The sequence below is a fragment of the Pseudophryne corroboree genome, chromosome 2 (assembly GCF_028390025.1).
Source record: "Pseudophryne corroboree isolate aPseCor3 chromosome 2, aPseCor3.hap2, whole genome shotgun sequence".
In the NCBI taxonomy this organism is placed as follows: Eukaryota; Metazoa; Chordata; class Amphibia; order Anura; family Myobatrachidae; genus Pseudophryne; species Pseudophryne corroboree.
The window spans coordinates 80,623,145-80,640,866 of record NC_086445.1 but is presented as its reverse complement, the minus strand read 5'-3'; the positions used below and the strand labels follow the sequence as shown (position 1 = coordinate 80,640,866).

Here is a 17,722-nt window from a genome sequence, read left to right as displayed (position 1 = left end):
GTTCAAGATAATTCTGGAACATTCCTGCCCTACATCTTTAAGCCACCAGAAGGCGCAGGGGTGTTAGTAGGAATTTGGTTCGGGTTTCATGCCCATGTGAACTGCTTTTCACATAAAGACTTTGGTTTCCTAATAAATATGCTGTTCAGCAATAACATATATATATAGATATATATGCCATATAATAATCGTGCAAGTGTCTGTCTGTTGCCTATTATGATGTCTGTCTACATAGCGAATAAGGCTCTAGTGCAGACTAAAAATGTTAACATTGGCAATTCAAATTAAAACAGCGGTAATCGGAGTCTCAGAATAACTCCGCCAGCGCTAACAAAAGACAATCTTTCCAAAGTGACAATTTTCCTTTGGGTACCAGAGTGTTTATTTCACTAGTCTTATAATTTAATGCACGATTCTATGTCAAATCTCACACCGATAACTACAAGTGAGCAGGGTACATTAGTCCAGCACTCAGATAGTGCGGGGTTTCAGACAACCATACATAATAGTTTCCAAAAGGACGCGATCCGCCATTGGTATATGCGTTTCTGTCAAACATTATAAAAACCACAGATACATTTGGGTCACTAGAATCTATCTATGGAACCATGCCGATCACGGTTAAAAGAAGCTGCAGAGTATATCTGTAAAGCTTTTGCTAACGCCGGTTATTTTCAAATTGTCGCTAGTTAAGCGCGACAAGCCCAGAGCTTGTTTGCTCCTAAATTGGATATATGTGTAACGACATTTTATCCCTTTACGATATTCTGCCATTAGCGCATACAATATACTTGTAACAGCGTTTTATTCTTTTATAAACATCAGTCACGTCTTGTAACGACAGGACGTTACAGTCAGCAAGCCAGTGGTTTGATGACCTCTTTTACATTTGTGGAAGTGCGTCTTTTCAGGTTACATTTGCGAGGTTTCATGACTTCAACTCATATATGTCTCAGCTATTTACAGCTTAGAGTACAAAACTGCTTCTGGCGAACGGTTTGGCAGGTTGTCATTTAGTCTTTGCTGGGTTATAAACCAGTCAATAGTACGCCAACAGAGTCAAAATGACTTATTCCCGTCTGTTTGAGCAAAATCAAACAGCTCCGTTGCAATATCAATCAGCAAGTCATTTACTACAGTTAGAAAATGAAAATGGATTTTCTGCAGTTAGTTTTTGCTTATTGCAGCCACAAAATTGTATAATTGCATTTGATCTTCACAATGCGTATTTACCCAGTCCGGTTTCTTCATCACAGGTTCTAGCGTTTGCAAATCGCCACAACCATTAACCATTTCATTTATACCGTTGCTTATCGCTGCCGGTATTTACCAAAGTGATGTTGGAATAATCGCTCATCTCACATAAGAACTATGTATCAACAAAGTTCCTCTATCTTGCGCTACTAAGGTATACTGCGGTAGCAGATTAAGTTCGAAAACAATCACATCTAAGTCGGTCTAAACGATGTCAATTCCTAGGTAAGATTATAAATACGGTAAATCAAAGACTTTTACCTACTACACCAGCAAGAACAAAGGTACACGCACATTAGCGGTACATTGGTGTATTCACTTATTAAGAATAAAGATGTGTTTTCAATCGCGTTTCTCACAGAGGGACAAGGGTGCGTATACTCTGGACGACAGTCACAGAGAGTCAGGATTTGTAGTTAAAATCAACGCAAAGGTTCTAAAACACGACAGATTGCTGTCAATAAATGTCCTAGAACTCTGTGCATTTTACAATGCAATAGATAAATGTCCTAGAACTCTGTGCATTTTACAATGCAATAAATAATTCGTTTTCAGTCTGTCCAGGGATAGACTCTGGGTTCTCTTCAGAACGAATAAATCTTTCGCTTTTTACTAAAGATTTCTGTAGACAGGAACAACCGTGAGTTTCATGTAATTTTGTTTTTTCATGCCTAGCTCACGCTGCCCTTAAGCAGTCAAACAAAGCAACGGCAGTTGCATACACAACAACCAGTGAAAACCAAGAAGCCGCATGGCAATGCGGCAGGTAACTCAAATCTTCAATGGCTCAGAACGCCATTATGTGAAAATGTCAAGACATCAATCCGTGAGTGGACATTTGTTAGACAAAAGATCTCACCCGTCAGGGTTTGGATCTTGAAAACTGGACATTAAATCCAGAGGTGTTTCATATGTGAGTCCACAGAAGGCGGTTACCCCAAGTATACATAATGGCATCTCGCCACAATTACAAAAGCTCAGTATATGTACATCACATTCATGGGGTCATTCAGCATCGTGTATCTGGCTCCACCATTTTCCGCTTCTCTCTTCGTTGCCAAAACGGATCAGAAGACAGTTCGTCACAGTCATACTGGTGGTATCTCATGGGTTTCGGAGAAGTTTGCTTCTCGAATTTTCAAGTAATACTTGCACACGATCTTGCCCCGCTCATAATACGGCCAACCTGTTACATCACGGAACGTTCTTTTACCCATAGTTACCTATGTACCTATTATCTATGTACCGCAGCTGCGGTTGACGGGGTGAGAGTTCAGACCTCTCTCTTAAAAAATAGAGAATTACAGTATCGGTTATACCAACCATGTTACGAAATAGTAAGCCGCTTAAGGCAGCTCATAATTAAAAAATTTCGTGTGCTTACATAGGTTGTAAACCTCGGAAGTTTCCAACATCATACTTCAAGTACCCGTATTCTGTTAAACGGGATGGGATGGAAAACTGCGTTCATCTGCACTAAGAGTGCAGGTATCTGTGTGGTAAACTTATTTTCAAAGCGTTTGCCTCTATTTACGTCTGTAAACATCTTTCTACAAGGTGTCACCAAAGTTCAGACTCTATTTATCCCACCTACAGCGCCAGGCGATTTGAGGTTGGGTTCAGATTTCTTAGTTTTCATATTTTGGAATCCTTTCAACAAATGGGAATTAAGTTTCATATTTTTGAACCCGTACAACAAATGGGTATTAAGTTCTCACTTTGGAAAACATTTTTCTTCTAGCCTTGGCTTCGCCAAGGGTGCTTCGGCAAGGATTTTGTTTTCATATTTGGGTGCCTTGTATTCCAAGCCACCGTATTTGAGTTTTCTCATTACAAAGCAGATCTTCCGACAAAATCCGCTTTCGTATTCTTCACATCAATATACCAATAGTGGTTCCTGTGGGGACAGCACATTCTAAAATTCTGAATGTGGTACACGCGTTACGCGTTTATATATGTAGTACGTGATATGAATACGTTGTTTGTTCTATATGATACTGCAAACTGGGGTTAGCCAGTTTCTCAGCAGATTTTATCCAGTTGGATAATAATGACTACAAGTCAGGCTTACTTAAGGCTAAGTTACAATCGCCTACGTCAGTAATAGCATCCCACAGGTTCTGTGGGAATGTCACACCCAGCGGGTCGTGGAGCGTCTACGACGCGGCTACATAGCCTTTAGTGCACCACGTTTGTGCACGTTTACACGTTATGAATGGTGGCGCCATCAGCATTTAGCTTTGGCTGCCTACTGTTACAAGTATCAAACAGCTCTCCCGCCCACGAGGGAAGCTTTGGTACGTCCCAAGAGTACTCCAGTGACCCCTAGTGGATGATAAAGAAAATAGGATTTTGGTACTTACCAGGTAAATCCTTTTCTTTGAATCCATAGGGGGCACTGGACGCCCACCCAGAGCAGTTTTACCTGGGTTGTTGTAAGCTCAAGGGAGCTTAGTGAACAAATTTAACTTGGATGGTATTAAGCTCGAAGGAGCTTAGGGTAACACATTTTCACCAATTGGCTCAAATTATAAAGTTCTATCGGTTAAGGTGTCAACTGTTTAGTTGACAATAAGGTTACGGATCAACTTTGTGGTTGTCCGTTATGTTATAGGGATTCTCCATTGTCAACCTCTCTATATCCTGTTCGCTCAGTAAAAAACACTGGCAAAGTACACTGAGGTACTTGGGGATATGGAGGGGGGGGAGAGTCCTAAATTTGAATATTCAGTGCCTTTGTTCGGCTCCGCCCGTCCATATCCCAAGAGTACTCCAGTGCCCCCTATGGATTCAAAGAAAAGGATTTACCTGGTAAGTACCAAAATCCTATTATAGCTAGAAATGGAAATGTCTTAGAAATACAGTAGACTATTAGCGCTTAATAAATAGGGCCTGATTTAGAGTTTGAAGCACCTCACACCAAGAATGTGCACATTTCTGATGCAGAAACTAAAAAAGTACCCATGTGTTTTGAGTTGCACATATTTAAAGTCAAAACACAGCAGAATCTCTGCGTCAGACATGCAGATTACACCTAACCTTACTCATACACAATACAGTATAGTGAAGTGTCATAGGAAAAACAATACTATATTAACAGTATTAATATACGGGTAATATGTAATTATACTGTATTGCAACATCACCTCATCTGTCTTTTATAAATCCACCAGGAATATTTTTCTCTAAGCAGAGATTATTATTATAATAGATACAGTACAGAACATTGCAGCACATAGGATACATTTCACCTAAACATCATTGCATACTGAATAGCCACACAGTTAGTGCCCGCTGAACCCGAAGGCTTGGTGTCTACGTTGGCAGGAGATTTAGGGAGGAGATGATGGTATAAGTGAGGGAAGTAAAGGCACATGAGAGAACCTGTTGAGGCAAAATACCCTCAAAACCAAACTTGTTAATGTTTGCTGGTCGCACTATAACAGACAGTCTACACCAAATATGGGAGCTGGTGCAGCTTTCGATGGTGCGACCGATGGTGGTGTGTAAAGATGCCCCAAGCATGATGTCATTTGGACACACTTGCTGTGGGCGTCTCAGTGCTTGCACATGTGCGGCTGTACAACAGAGGAGGACTTGTAGTGGTACGTGCTTAGAGTCGTAGACGTACGACCGACAAAAGAGACTCACATGCAGACCCAGCCGGCCATGACCCAGAATCAGGTCCACAATGTATATTTTAGCTTATTTATTGCACAGGGTTATACCTGATTTACTATGTCATTACAAATTCATTGTTCTGTTGTATTGTTCTGTTGTGAAGAGATGATTATCAGTTCAGAGATTTCCCAGTATGCCAAGAGGGCAAACTGTTAATATTATTTTCTCTGACGTCCTAAGTGGATGCTGGGGACTCCGTCAGGACCATGGGGAATAGCGGCTCCGCAGGAGACAGGGCACAAAAGTAAAAGCTTTAGGATCAGGTGGTGTGCACTGGCTCCTCCCCCTATGACCCTCCTCCAAGCCTCAGTTAGATCTTTGTGCCCGGCCGAGAAGGGTGCAATCTAGGTGGCTCTCCTAAAGAGCTGCTTAGAGTAAAAGTTTTGTTAGGTTTTTTATTTTCAGTGAGTCCTGCTGGCAACAGGCTCACTGCATCGAGGGACTTAGGGGAGAAGGAGTGAACTCACCTGCGTGCAGGATGGATTGGCTTCTTAGGCTACTGGACACTAGCTCCAGAGGGACGATCACAGGTACAGCCTGGATGGGTCACCGGAGCCGCGCCGCCGACCCCCTTGCAGATGCTGAAGAGAGAAGAGGTCCAGAAATCGGCGGCTGAAGACTTCCCAGTCTTCTTAAGGTAGCGCACAGCACTGCAGCTGTGCGCCATTGCTCTCAGCACACTTCACACCAACGGTCACTGAGGGTGCAGGGCGCTGGGGGGGGCGCCCTGGGCAGCAATTAAAGTACCTATGCTGGCAAAATATACATCACATATAGCCTCTGGGGCTATATGGATGTATTTAACCCCTGCCAGGTTGTCAGAAAAACGGGAGAAGAAGCCCGCCGAAAAGGGGGCGGGGCCTATTCTCCTCAGCACACAGCGCCATTTTCCCTCACAGAACTGCTGGTGGGAAGGCTCCCAGGCTCTCCCCTGCACTGCACTACAGAAACAGGGTTAAAACAGAGAGGGGGGGCATTTTTGTGGCGATATTATTACATATTAAGATGCTATAAGGGAAAACACTTATATAAGGTTGTCCCTGTAAAATTATAGCATTTTGGTGTGTGCTGGCAAACTCTCCCTCTGTCTCCCCAAAGGGCTAGTGGGGTCCTGTCCTCTATCAGAGCATTCCCTGTGTGTGTGCTGTGTGTCGGTACGTGTGTGTCGACATGTATGAGGACGATGTTGGTGAGGAGGCGGAGCAATTGCCTGTAATGGTGATGTCACTCTCTAGGGAGTCGACACCGGAATGGATGGCTTAATTAGGGAATTACGTGATAATGTCAACACGCTGCAAGGTCGGTTGACGACATGAGACGGCCGGCAAACCAATTAGTACCTGTCCAGGCGTCTCAAACACCGTCAGGGGCTTTAAAACGCCCATTACCTCAGTCGGTCGACACTGACTCCAGTGTCGACGGTGAAGAAACAAACGTATTTTCCATTAGGGCCACACGTTACATGTTAAGGGCAATGAAGGAGGTGTTACATATTTCTGATACTACAAGTACCACAAAAAAGGGTATTATGTGGGGTGTGAAAAAACTACTTGTAGTTTTTCCTGAATCAGATAAATTAAATGAAGTGTGTGATGATGCGTGGGTTTCCCCCGATAGAAAATTATTGGCGTTATACCCTTTTCCGCCAGAAGTTAGGGCGCGTTGGGAAACACCCCCTAGGGTGGATAAGGCGCTCGCACGCTTATCAAAACAAGTGGCGTTACCGTCTCCAGATACGGCCGCCCTCAAGGAGCCAGCTAATAGGAGGCTGGAAAATATCCTAAAAAAGTATATACACACATACTGGTGTTATACTGCGACCAGCGATCGCCTCAGCCTGGATGTGCAGCGCTGGGGTGGCTTGGTCGGATTCCCTGACTGAAAATATTGATACCCTTGACAGGGACAGTATTTTATTAACTATAGAGCATTTAAAGGATGCATTACTATATATGAGAGATGCACAGAGGGATATTTGCACTCTGGCATCAAGAGTAGATGCGATGTCCATGTCTGCCAGAAGATGTTTATGGACACGACAGTGGTCAGGTGATGCAGATTCCAAACGGCACATGGAAGTATTGCCGTATAAAGAAAAAGACACTGTCTTTCAGCCTCAGTCTTTTCGTCCCCATAAGGGCAAGCGGGCAAAAGGCCAGTCATATCTGCCCAGGGGTAGAGGAAAGGGAAGAAGACTGCAGCAGGCAGCCCCTTCCCAAGAACAGAAGCCCTCCACCGCTTCTGCCAAGTCCTCAGCATGACGCTGGGGCCGTACAAGCGGACTCAAAGGCGGTGGGGGGTCGTCTCAAGAGTTTCAGCGCGCAGTGGGCTCACTCGCAAGTGGACCCCTGGATCCTACAAGTAGTATCCCAGGGGTACAGATGGGAAATTCGAGACGTCTCCCCCTCGCAGGTTCCTGAAGTCTGCTTTACCAACGTCTCCCTCCGACAGGGAGGCAGTATTGGAAACAATTCACAAGCTGTTTTCCCAGCAGGTGATAATCAAAATACCCCTCCTACAACAAGGAAAGGGGTATTATTCCACACTATATTGTGGTACTGAAGCCAGACGGCTCGGTGAGACCTATTCTAAATCTGAAATATTTGAACACTTACATACAAAGGTTCAAATCAAGATGGAGTCACTCAGAGCAGTGATTACGAACCAGGAAGAAGGGGACTATATGGTGTCCCTGGACATCAAGGATGCTTACCTCCATGTCCCAATTTGCCCTTCTCACCAAGGGTACCTCAGGTTCGTGGTACAAAACTGTCACTATCAGTTTCAGACGCTGCCGTTTGGATTGTCCACGGCACCCCGGGTCTTTACCAAGGTAATGGCCGAAATGATGATTCTTCTTCAAAGAAAAGGCGTCTTAATTATCCCTTACTTGGACGATCTCCTGATAAGGGCAAGGTCCAGAGAACAGTTGGAGGTCGGAGTAGCACTATCTCAAGTAGTTCTATGACAGCACGGGTGGATTCTAAATATTCCAAAATCGCAGCTGTCTCCGACGACACGTCTGCTGTTCCTAGGAATGATTCTGGACACAGTCCAGAAAAAGGTGTTTCTCCCGGAGGAGAAAGCCAGGGAGTTATCCGAGCTAGTCAGGAACCTCCTAAAACCAGGAAAAGTGTCAGTGCATCATTGCACAAGGGTCCTGGGAAAAATGGTGGCTTCTTACGAAGCGATTCCATTCGGCAGATTTCACGCAAGGACTTTTCAGTGGGATCTGCTGGAAAAATGGTCCGGATCGCATCTTCAGATGCATCAGCGGATAACCCTGTCTCCAAGGACAAGGGTGTCTCTTCTGTGGTGGCTGCAGAGTGCTCATCTACTAAAGGGCCACAGATTCGGCATTCAGGACTGGGTCCTGGTGACCACGGATGCCAGCCTGAAAGGCTGGGGAGCAGTCACACAAGGAAAACATTTCCAGGGAGTGTGATCAAGTCTGGAGACTTCTCTCCACATAAATATACTGGAGCTAAGAGCAATTTACAATGCTCTAAGCTTAGCAAGACCTCTGCTTCAAGGTCAGCCGGTATTGATCCAGTGGGACAACATCACGGCAGTCGCCCACGTAAACAGACAGGGCGGCACAAGAAGCAGGAGGGCAATGGCAGAAACTGCAAGGATTCTTCGCTGGGCGGAAAATCATGTGATAGCACTGTCAGCAGTGTTCATTCCAGGAGTGGACAACTGGGAAGCAGACTTCCTCAGCACGACCTCCACCCGGGAGAGTGGGGACTTCATCGGGAAGTCTTCCACATGATTGTGAACCGTTGGGAAAGACATGATGGCGTCCCGCCTGAACAAAAAACTGGACAGGTATTGCGACAGGTCAAGAGACCCTCAGGCAATAGCTGTGGACGTTCTGGTAACACCGTGGGTGTACCAGTCGGTGTATGTGTTCCCTCCTCTGCTTCTCATACCTAAGGTACTGAGAATTATAAGACGTAGAGGAGTAAGAACTATACTCGTGGCTCCGGATTGGCCAAGAATGACTTGGTACCCGGAACTTCAAGAGATGCTCACAGAGGACTCATGGCCTCTGCCGCTAAGAAGGGACTTGCTTCAGCAAGTACCATCTCTGTTCCAAGACTTACCGCGGCTACGTTTGACGGCATGGCGGTTGAACGCCGGATCCTAAGGGAAAAAGGCATTCCGGAAGAGGTCATTCCTACCCTGGTCAAAGCCAGGAAGGAGGTGACCGCACAACATTATCACCGCATTTGGCGAAAATATGTTGCATGGTGTGAGGCCAGGAAGGCCCCCACGGAGGAATTTCAACTCGGTTGATTCCTACATTTCCTGCAAACAGGAGTGTCTATGTGCCTCAAATTGGGGTCCATTAAGGTTCAAATTTCGGCCCTGTCGAATTTCTTCCAGAAAGAATTGGCTTCAGTTCCTGAAGTCCAGAAGTTTGTCAAGGGAGTACTGCATATACAACCCCCTTTTGTGCCTCCAGTGGCACTGTGGGATCTCAACGTAGTTCTGGGATTCCTCAAATCACATTGGTTTAAACCGCTCAAATCTGTAGATTTGAAATATCTCACATGGAAAGTGACCATGCTGTTGGCCCTGGCCTCGGCCAGGCGAGTGTCAGAATTGGCGGCTTTGTCTCACAAAAGCCCATATCTGATTGTCCATTCGGACAGGGCAGAGCTGCGGACTCGTCCCCAGTTCTCCCTAAGGTGGTGTCAGCGTTTCACCTGAACCAGTTTATTGTGGTACCTGCGGATACTAGGGATTTGGAGGACTCCAAGTTGCTAGATGTTGTCAGGGCCCTGAAAATATAGGTTTCCAGGACGGCTGGAGTCAGGAAAACTGACTTGCTGTTATCCTGTATGCACCCAACAAACTGGGTGCTCTTGCTTCTAAGCAGACGATTGCTAGTTGGATGTGTAGTACAATTCAGCTTGCACATTCTGTGGCAGGCCTGCCACAGCCAAAATATGTAAATGCCCATTTCACAAGGAAGGTGGGCTCATCTTGGGCGGCTGCCCGAGGGGTCTCGGCTTTACAACTTTGCCGAGCTGCTACTTGGTCAGGGGCACACCCTGGCTGAGGAGGACCTGGAGTTCTCTCACTCGGTGCTGCAGAGTCATCCGCACTCTCCCGCCCGTTTGGGAGCTTTGGTATAATCCCCATGGTCCTGACGGAGTCCCCAGCATCCACTTAGGACGTCAGAGAAAATAAGAATTTACTTACCGATAATTCTATTTCTCGTAGTCCGTAGTGGATGCTGGGCGCCCATCCCAAGTGCGGATTGTCTGCAATACTTGTACATAGTTATTGTTACAAAAATCGGGTTATTATTGTTGTGAGCCATCTTTTCAGAGGCTCCGCTGTTATCATGCTGTTAACTGGGTTCAGATCACAGGTTGTACGGTGTGATTGGTGTGGTTGGTATGAGTCTTACCCGGGATTCAAAATCCTTCCTTATTGTGTACGCTCGTCCGGGCACAGTATCCTAACTGAGGCTTGGAGGAGGGTCATAGGGGGAGGAGCCAGTGCACACCACCTGATCCTAAAGCTTTTACTTTTGTGCCCTGTCTCCTGCGGAGCCGCTATTCCCCATGGTCCTGACGGAGTCCCCAGCATCCACTACGGACTACGAGAAATAGAATTATCGGTAAGTAAATTCTTATTATTTACTGTAATAGAGTTTAATCTTGCACTACGTGTAAAAGGATTTCCTCATGTACCCTTTATTTGATTTTTTGCTTACCTTTAATTATCCTCCGCTTCCTACTTCTCCCTTCACTAATTCTCTGCCTATCCACCCCTAATAAACAGCAAGGGCCATAGTTGCACACAGCTCCGTATACAGCTGCAAATAGCGAGTTTTGGCAAACTGCAGTAGAGTCAGGCGGAACTTAGTGACAGTTGCGGCAATGGACGGAAAAACAGTGGGCAGAGCGGCTGCACACTTGAAGTCGCATGAATTCTTGAAGATGCGTAAAGGTAGTAAATCCACCTGCCACGACTTCCTAATTTGGAATCAGACTGTTAGTGTGTGTCCCTATCCCTTGACGCCATGTTCCAGTTGGTGCCTCGCCTGTCTGCATGTTGGGGACTTGTATGGAGACAGAGGAGAGTGTGCAGTATTCTTCTGTGTAATGTGTATGCTGTGTGGATTAATGCAATGGGTATAAGACATTTAGGATAATTTAGCTTATCACTGAGGCATTTTCACCGTTACTGAGCTATGAGGCACGATATGCATCTTTCTGGCGGCAAAATTTCCTCATAATGCCAATATTTCCTTATGTAGGAAAAGTAACATATTTAGACGTGTAGCAAGGGTCAGTATACTAGGGTGGTCACTGACCCTGCTACTCCTCGCCTGAAGAGGCCCTGGACATGGTGGCAGGAAGGGAACCAGAGGAATCCTGGACCCGTTAGAATGTGTGGCGGGGCCCAACAGCGGCAACGGGCAGAGCTGGGGACCTGGATCTTGTTCGATCCGGCGGAGATTTCCACCGCTGCTTCATGTGCGTGATGGCGGCGGGCCTGCATCTGCAGGGATTCAGGTCCCTCCAGTCACGGTGTAGTGTTTTGAATTTGGCGCCAACAGTGAGCACTGGCCACCGTTGCTCAGATGAAGACTTCGGAAAGCCAGAGGTGGTGGGAGTTGTCCCACATCTGGCGAAGACCACGTGGTGGGCTCGGCTGTAGCTGGCTTGGTTCGCCAAAAGCCCTCGGGATTATTAAATATATTGTTTGTGTGCCTCTCTAGATCATAAGAACTCAGGCACTAGGCCCATGTGCAGTATAAGGCATTCAGCCTGTAGTGCAGAAGGTGGGTCTTAGACTTGGGAGGCATAAGGGGGCATTAGGACCTTTAAAGGTATTTGGCTGCAGGATAGGCGGCACTAGGCCTATGTGCAGAGTGCATTAGGCCCTATGGAATTGTGGGTTATCCACTAGGCAATAATAGGCTGGGGCACCGTGAGATTTAGGCCCCATAGCTATTGCATTGGTCTCAACTAGGTGGGCAAATAGGCCCTGTTTGTTGTGTACTGAATACTGGATTCACATTGATGGTAAGTCGGCGCTAGGCAGTGGTATTAAACAATATGGTGCTAGGCCGCAGGTATGGTAAGTCGGCACAAGCCGCAGTTATGGTAAGTCGGCACTTGGCCATGGCATTGGACAATCCAGCGCTAGCCACAGGTATGGTAAGTTTGCTGGTGAGTATTGAAGGGTTTGAAACTGCATAATCGCATTCTGGGGGTAATTCCAAGTTGATCGCAGCAGGAAATTTTTTAGCAGTTGGGCAAAACCATGTGCACTGCAGGGGGGGCAGATATAACATTTGCAGAGAGAGTTAGATTTGGGTGGGTTATTTTGTTTCTGTGCAGGGTAAATACTGGCTGCTTTATTTTTACACTGCAATTTAGATTGCAGATTGAACTCACCACACCCAAATCTAGCTCTCTCTGCACATGGTATATCTGCCTCCCCTGCAGTGCACATGGTTTTGCCCAACTGCTAACAAAAATCCTGCTGCGATCAACTCAGAATTACCCCCTCTGTTGTAACCATTGCATTATGTTGCCCATTGTATTGTCTGTGCTGATGTCCAGACAGGGACTGTAGGACAAGTGTAGCAGCGCCATGTCGGTGGGCTGTGTCTTTGTGTAGTAGTGCAGGCACCAGAAGAAGGACCAGTCGTCCGGCAGGAATTAACATCTGCTGATAATATTCTTGTTTCGTTCTTATCTGTTGTTCCTTTCCCCTTTGAGCGGTTTCGTTCAGGGATGCACCAGGTGTTTTGCACCAAAAAGGGGCGCTCAGTCTCAGGCCACAAGTACCAGTCATGACCATTCACTGAGCCCAGTGGAGGTCATCCCTGCGTAGCGTGGCTTCCTGGTTTTATGCATCCAAACTGTGTTCTAGGAATGTCTCAGTGCATCTTTGGACTGAAGGTGGGAACAAGTGGCGTGATGTAAGTGCCCGACCACACCTATACCGCAGCAGACGTGCTTGTGCGCTCCGCCACCCTCCCGCAAATGCACAGTTTATAACAAATCATTTGACTGCCTCTTCCTGCAAAACACTTGCATTGAGGAATATGTACACCCGCCCAGACCGGCTTATTAACATTCTCTAGGTCTGTGAACAAAGTCTCATAGAAATCAGAGCATAGGGGGTAATTCAGAGTTGATCGCAGCAGCAAATTTATTAGCAGTTGGGCAGAACCATGGTGGTCATTCCGAGTTGATCGCTCGCTAGCTAGTTTTAGCAGCCGTGCAAACGCTATGCCGCCGCTCACTGGGGAGTGTATTTTAGCTTAGCAGAAGTGTGAACGCATGTGCAGCCGGGCTCTGCAAAACCAGTTTGTGCAGTTTCAGAATAGGTCTAAACCTACTTAGCGCTTGCGATCACTTCAGCCTATTCGTGTCCTGATTTGACGTCATACACACGCCCAGCCACGCCTGCGTTTTTTCAGACACGCCTGCGTTTTTGCAAACACTCCCTGAAAACGGTCAGTTGACACCCAGTAACGCCCCCTTCCTGTCAATCTTCTAGTGGCCGCCAGTGCGAAGAAAAACTTTGCTAGAACCTGAGCCGTCGCACGTGCGCAATGTGGGGCATGCGCATAAATGCCGTTTTTTCACCTGATCGCTGCGCTGAAAAAGTCGGCACAGCGAGCAATCAACTCGGAATGACCCCCATGTGCATTGCAGGTGGGGCAGATATATCATTTGCAGAGAGAATTAGATTTGGGTGGGTTATTTTGTTTCTGTGCAGGGTAAATACTGGCTGCTTTATTTTTACACTGCAAATTAGATTTCAGTTTGAACACACACCACCCAAATCTAACTCTCTCTGCACGTTATATCCTGCTGCGATCAACTTGGAATTACCCCCATGGTTTTGCCCAACTGCTAACAAATTTTGCTGCTGCGATCAACTGAATTACCCCCATTGTCCTTACATAATATATAGCATTGTTACATGACTGCACATTGGGATCAATGATTCCTGGAGAGCTGTCACGCCTGGCCAGCACTATCAGCTTTTCCTCTACAACCCCATATATGGTATGGATTGTTACATTTTATTTTTTTGTTCATATGTCCTTTGTGTGTTTACCTTTAAACTGACACAATGGTGACATGTAGCGTCTTCTGCAAAGCGTTATTAAAATTCCTGATGAGTAAGTAACACATTTTCATTGCAGTTGGTAGCAATTAAATGAGATTTAGCTGCTTTGAATGAGTTTAATTGTGATCGTATCCAGTTAATAAGAGTTGCCCTGGGGAACAGATACCTCTGCTTAGTAGAAGTATGAAAGACTTTGCTCCAGTCTCCCAGTATCTTGTCATACATAAAGCATAGAAGATGCATGAAAGACGTAGCTTTGTATTCAGAGTCTAATTCCTAGAACGCCGGCGAGATGGCAGTTCTTGTCCCATGTCACCGCCAGACTCACGATATCTATCAGTAGGCAGAAGCCCTCTTTCATTAACAGATTATTTGAGTTGAATCCGTGCTTTAGAAATTGCATCATATTTGTTTTAGTCGCTGCTTCTGAATAACTTAAGTAAATTCATTTAAATAACACATTTTGGGGGTCATTCCGAGTTGTTCGCTCGCAAGCTGCTTTTAGCAGCTTTGCACACGCTAAGCCGCCGCCTACTGGGAGTGAATCTTAGCTTCTTAAAATTGCGAACGAAAGATTCGCAATGTTGCGATAAGACATCTCTGTGCAGTTTCTGAGTAACTCGAAACTTACTCGGCATCTGCGATCAGTTCAGTGCTTGTCGTTCCTGGTTTGACGTCACAAACACACCCAGCGTTCGCCCAGACACTCCTCCGTTTCTCCAGCCACTCCCGCGTTTTTCCCAGAAACGGTAGCGTTTTTTCACACACACCCATAAAACGTCCAGTTTCCGCCCAGAAACACCCACTTCCTGTCAATCACAGTACGATCACCAGAACGAAGAAAAAACCGTGAGTAAAATTCCTAACTGCATAGCAAATTTACTTGGCGCAGTCGCAGTGCGAACATTGCGCATGCGCACTAAGCGGAAAATCGCTGCGATGCAAAGAAATTTACAGAGCGAACAACTCGGAATGACCCCCTTTGTTTTTTTGTAAGACAGTAAGCTGTGTGTTTAGTAGTGTCTGATTATAGCAGTGTGAGTAAAGTCTTCTCAAACATGTTGCAATGTTTTTCTAACGCACAATTATGTCAACGTTATGTGAGCAAATAAAAGCAACGCTAGAACAAGCTGATGTGTGGTTTAGCATTCTGTGGATTTATGAGGTACATTGTTAGACGCTTGTCCCCATTTAAGGGGAGGATTAATCAACATGACACCTTTCTCATAACATTGACATTATGATGCGTAATTAGAAGAATGTTTGGGAAGTTAGTACAATGAGTGTTTCTTTGCGAATGTCAATATTTTTTTTAATAATAAATACACAAAAGTTGAATTAACATGGTAAAGTAAAGAAAGCTTACATTATAAGTGTGCCAGCTGTCTACGTGACTGAGGTAATTTGTAAATCTGGTTTCTCTAACGTCCTAGTGGATGCTGGGACTCCGTCAGGACCATGGGGATAGCGGGCTCCGCAGGAGACAGGGCACATCTAAATAAAGCTTTTAGGATCACATGGTGCGTACTGGCTCCTCCCCCTATGACCCTCCTCCAAGCCTCAGTTAGGTTTTTGTGCCCGTCCGAGAAGGGTGCAATCTAGGTGGCTCTCCTAAAGAGCTGCTTAGACAAAGTTTTTTTAGGTTTAAATCTCAGTGAGTCCTGCTGGCAACAGGATCACTGCATCGAGGGACTTAGGGGAGAGATTTCCAACTCACCTGCGTGCAGGATGGATTGGAGTCTTAGGCTACTGGACACTTAGCTCCAGAGGGAGTCGGAACACAGGTCCTCCTGGGGTTCGTCCCGGAGCCGCGCCGCCGATCCCCCTTACAGACGCTGAAGACGGAGGTCCGGAAAGCAGGCGGCAGAAGACTCCTCAGTCTTCATGAAGGTAGCGCACAGCACTGCAGCTGTGCGCCATTGTTGCTACACGTCTCACTGATTCAGTCACGGAGGGTGCAGGGCGCTGCTGGGGGCGCCCTGGGCAGCAATATTAAATACCTTTAGTGGCAAAATAAATACATCACATATAGCCATTAAGGCTATATGTATGTATTTAACCCAGGCCAGTTTTCTTAAAACCCGGGAGAAAGGCCCGCCGAAACAGGGGCGGAGCTTATTCTCCTCAGCACTCAGCGCCATTTTCCTGCTCAGCTCCGCTGGTGAGGAAGGCTCCCAGGACTCTCCCCTGCACTGCACTACAGAAACAGGGTAACAAAGAGAAGGGGGGCATAATTTGGCGATATTGATATATTAAAAGCGCTTATATCAAAAACAACACCTTCTAGGGTTGTTTATATACATTTATAGCGTTTTTGGTGTGTGCTGGCAAACTCTCCCTCTGTCTCCCCAAAGGGCTAAGAGGGTCCTGTCTTCGATTAGAGCATTCCCTGTGTGGCTGCTGTGTGTCGGTACGTGTGTGTCGACATGTATGAGGACGATGTTGGTGTGGAGGCAGAGCAATTGCCGGTAATGGTGATGTCACCCCCTAGGGAGTCGACACCGGAATGGATGGCTTTAGTTATGGAATTACGTGATAATGTTAGCACATTACAAAAGTCAGTTGACGAAATGAGACGGCCGGAAAACCAGTTAGTACCGGCTCAGGCGTCTCAGGCACCGTCAGGGGCTGTAAAACGTCCCTTACCTCAGTCAGTCGACACGGGTACCGACACAGATGAATCTAGTGTCGACGGTGAAGAAACAAACGTATTTTCCAATAGGGCCACACGTTATATGATCACGGCAATGAAGGAGGCTTTGCAGATCTCTGATACTGCTGGTACCTCAAAAAGGGGTATTATGTGGGGGGTGAAAAAACTACCTGTAGCTTTTCCAGAATCAGAGGAATTGAATGACGTGTGTGACGAAGCGTGGGTTAACCCAGATAGAAAACTGCTAATTTCCAAGAAGTTATTGGCATTATACCCTTTCCCACCAGAGGTTAGGGCGCGCTGGGAAACACCCCCTAGGGTGGATAAGGCGCTCACACGTTTATCAAAGCAAGTGGCGTTGCCGTCTCCTGATACGGCCGCCCTCAAGGATCCAGCAGATAGGAGGCTGGAAACTACACTGAAGAGTATATACACACATACTGGTGTTATACTGCGACCGGCAATAGCCTCAGCCTGGATGTGCAGTGCTGGGGTAGTGTGGTTGGATTCTCTGACTGAAAATATTGATACCCTGGATAGGGACAGTATTTTATTGACTCTAGAGCAATTAAAGGATGCTTTTCTTTATATGCGAGATGCTCAGAGAGATATTTGTACTCTAGCATCAAGAGTAAGCGCGATGTCCATATCTGCCAGAAGAAGTTTATGGACGCGACAGTGGTCAGGTGATGCGGATTCCAAAAGGCATATGGAAGTATTGCCATATAAAGGAGAGGAATTATTTGGGGTCGGTCTTTCGGACCTGGTGGCCACGGCAACTGCCGGCAAATCCACTTTTTTACCTCAGACCCCCTCCCAACAGAAAAAGACACCGTCTTTTCAGCCGCAGTCCTTTCGCTCCTATAAAAACAAGCGACCAAAAGGACAGTCTTATCTGCCGCGAGGCAGAGGAAAGGGTAAGAGAGGGCAGCAAGCAGCCCCTGCCCAGGACCAGAAACCCGCCCCGGGTTCTACAAAGCCATCAGCATGACGCTGGGGCTTTACAAGCGGACTCAG

General features: G+C 46.2%; 1 protein-coding gene and 1 non-coding gene across 5 annotated transcripts in view; both read left to right on the top strand.

Annotated features, from left to right (window-relative positions):
- Positions 1-17,722, top strand: part of PIWIL4 (piwi like RNA-mediated gene silencing 4) — a 733,536-nt gene that overhangs the window by 565,021 nt on the left and 150,793 nt on the right. The gene's annotated exons all lie outside the window — the stretch shown is intronic.
- Positions 1,823-1,938, top strand: LOC135054164 (U5 spliceosomal RNA). The gene has a single exon (XR_010243401.1). It is a non-coding gene; the product is annotated as a U5 spliceosomal RNA (small nuclear RNA).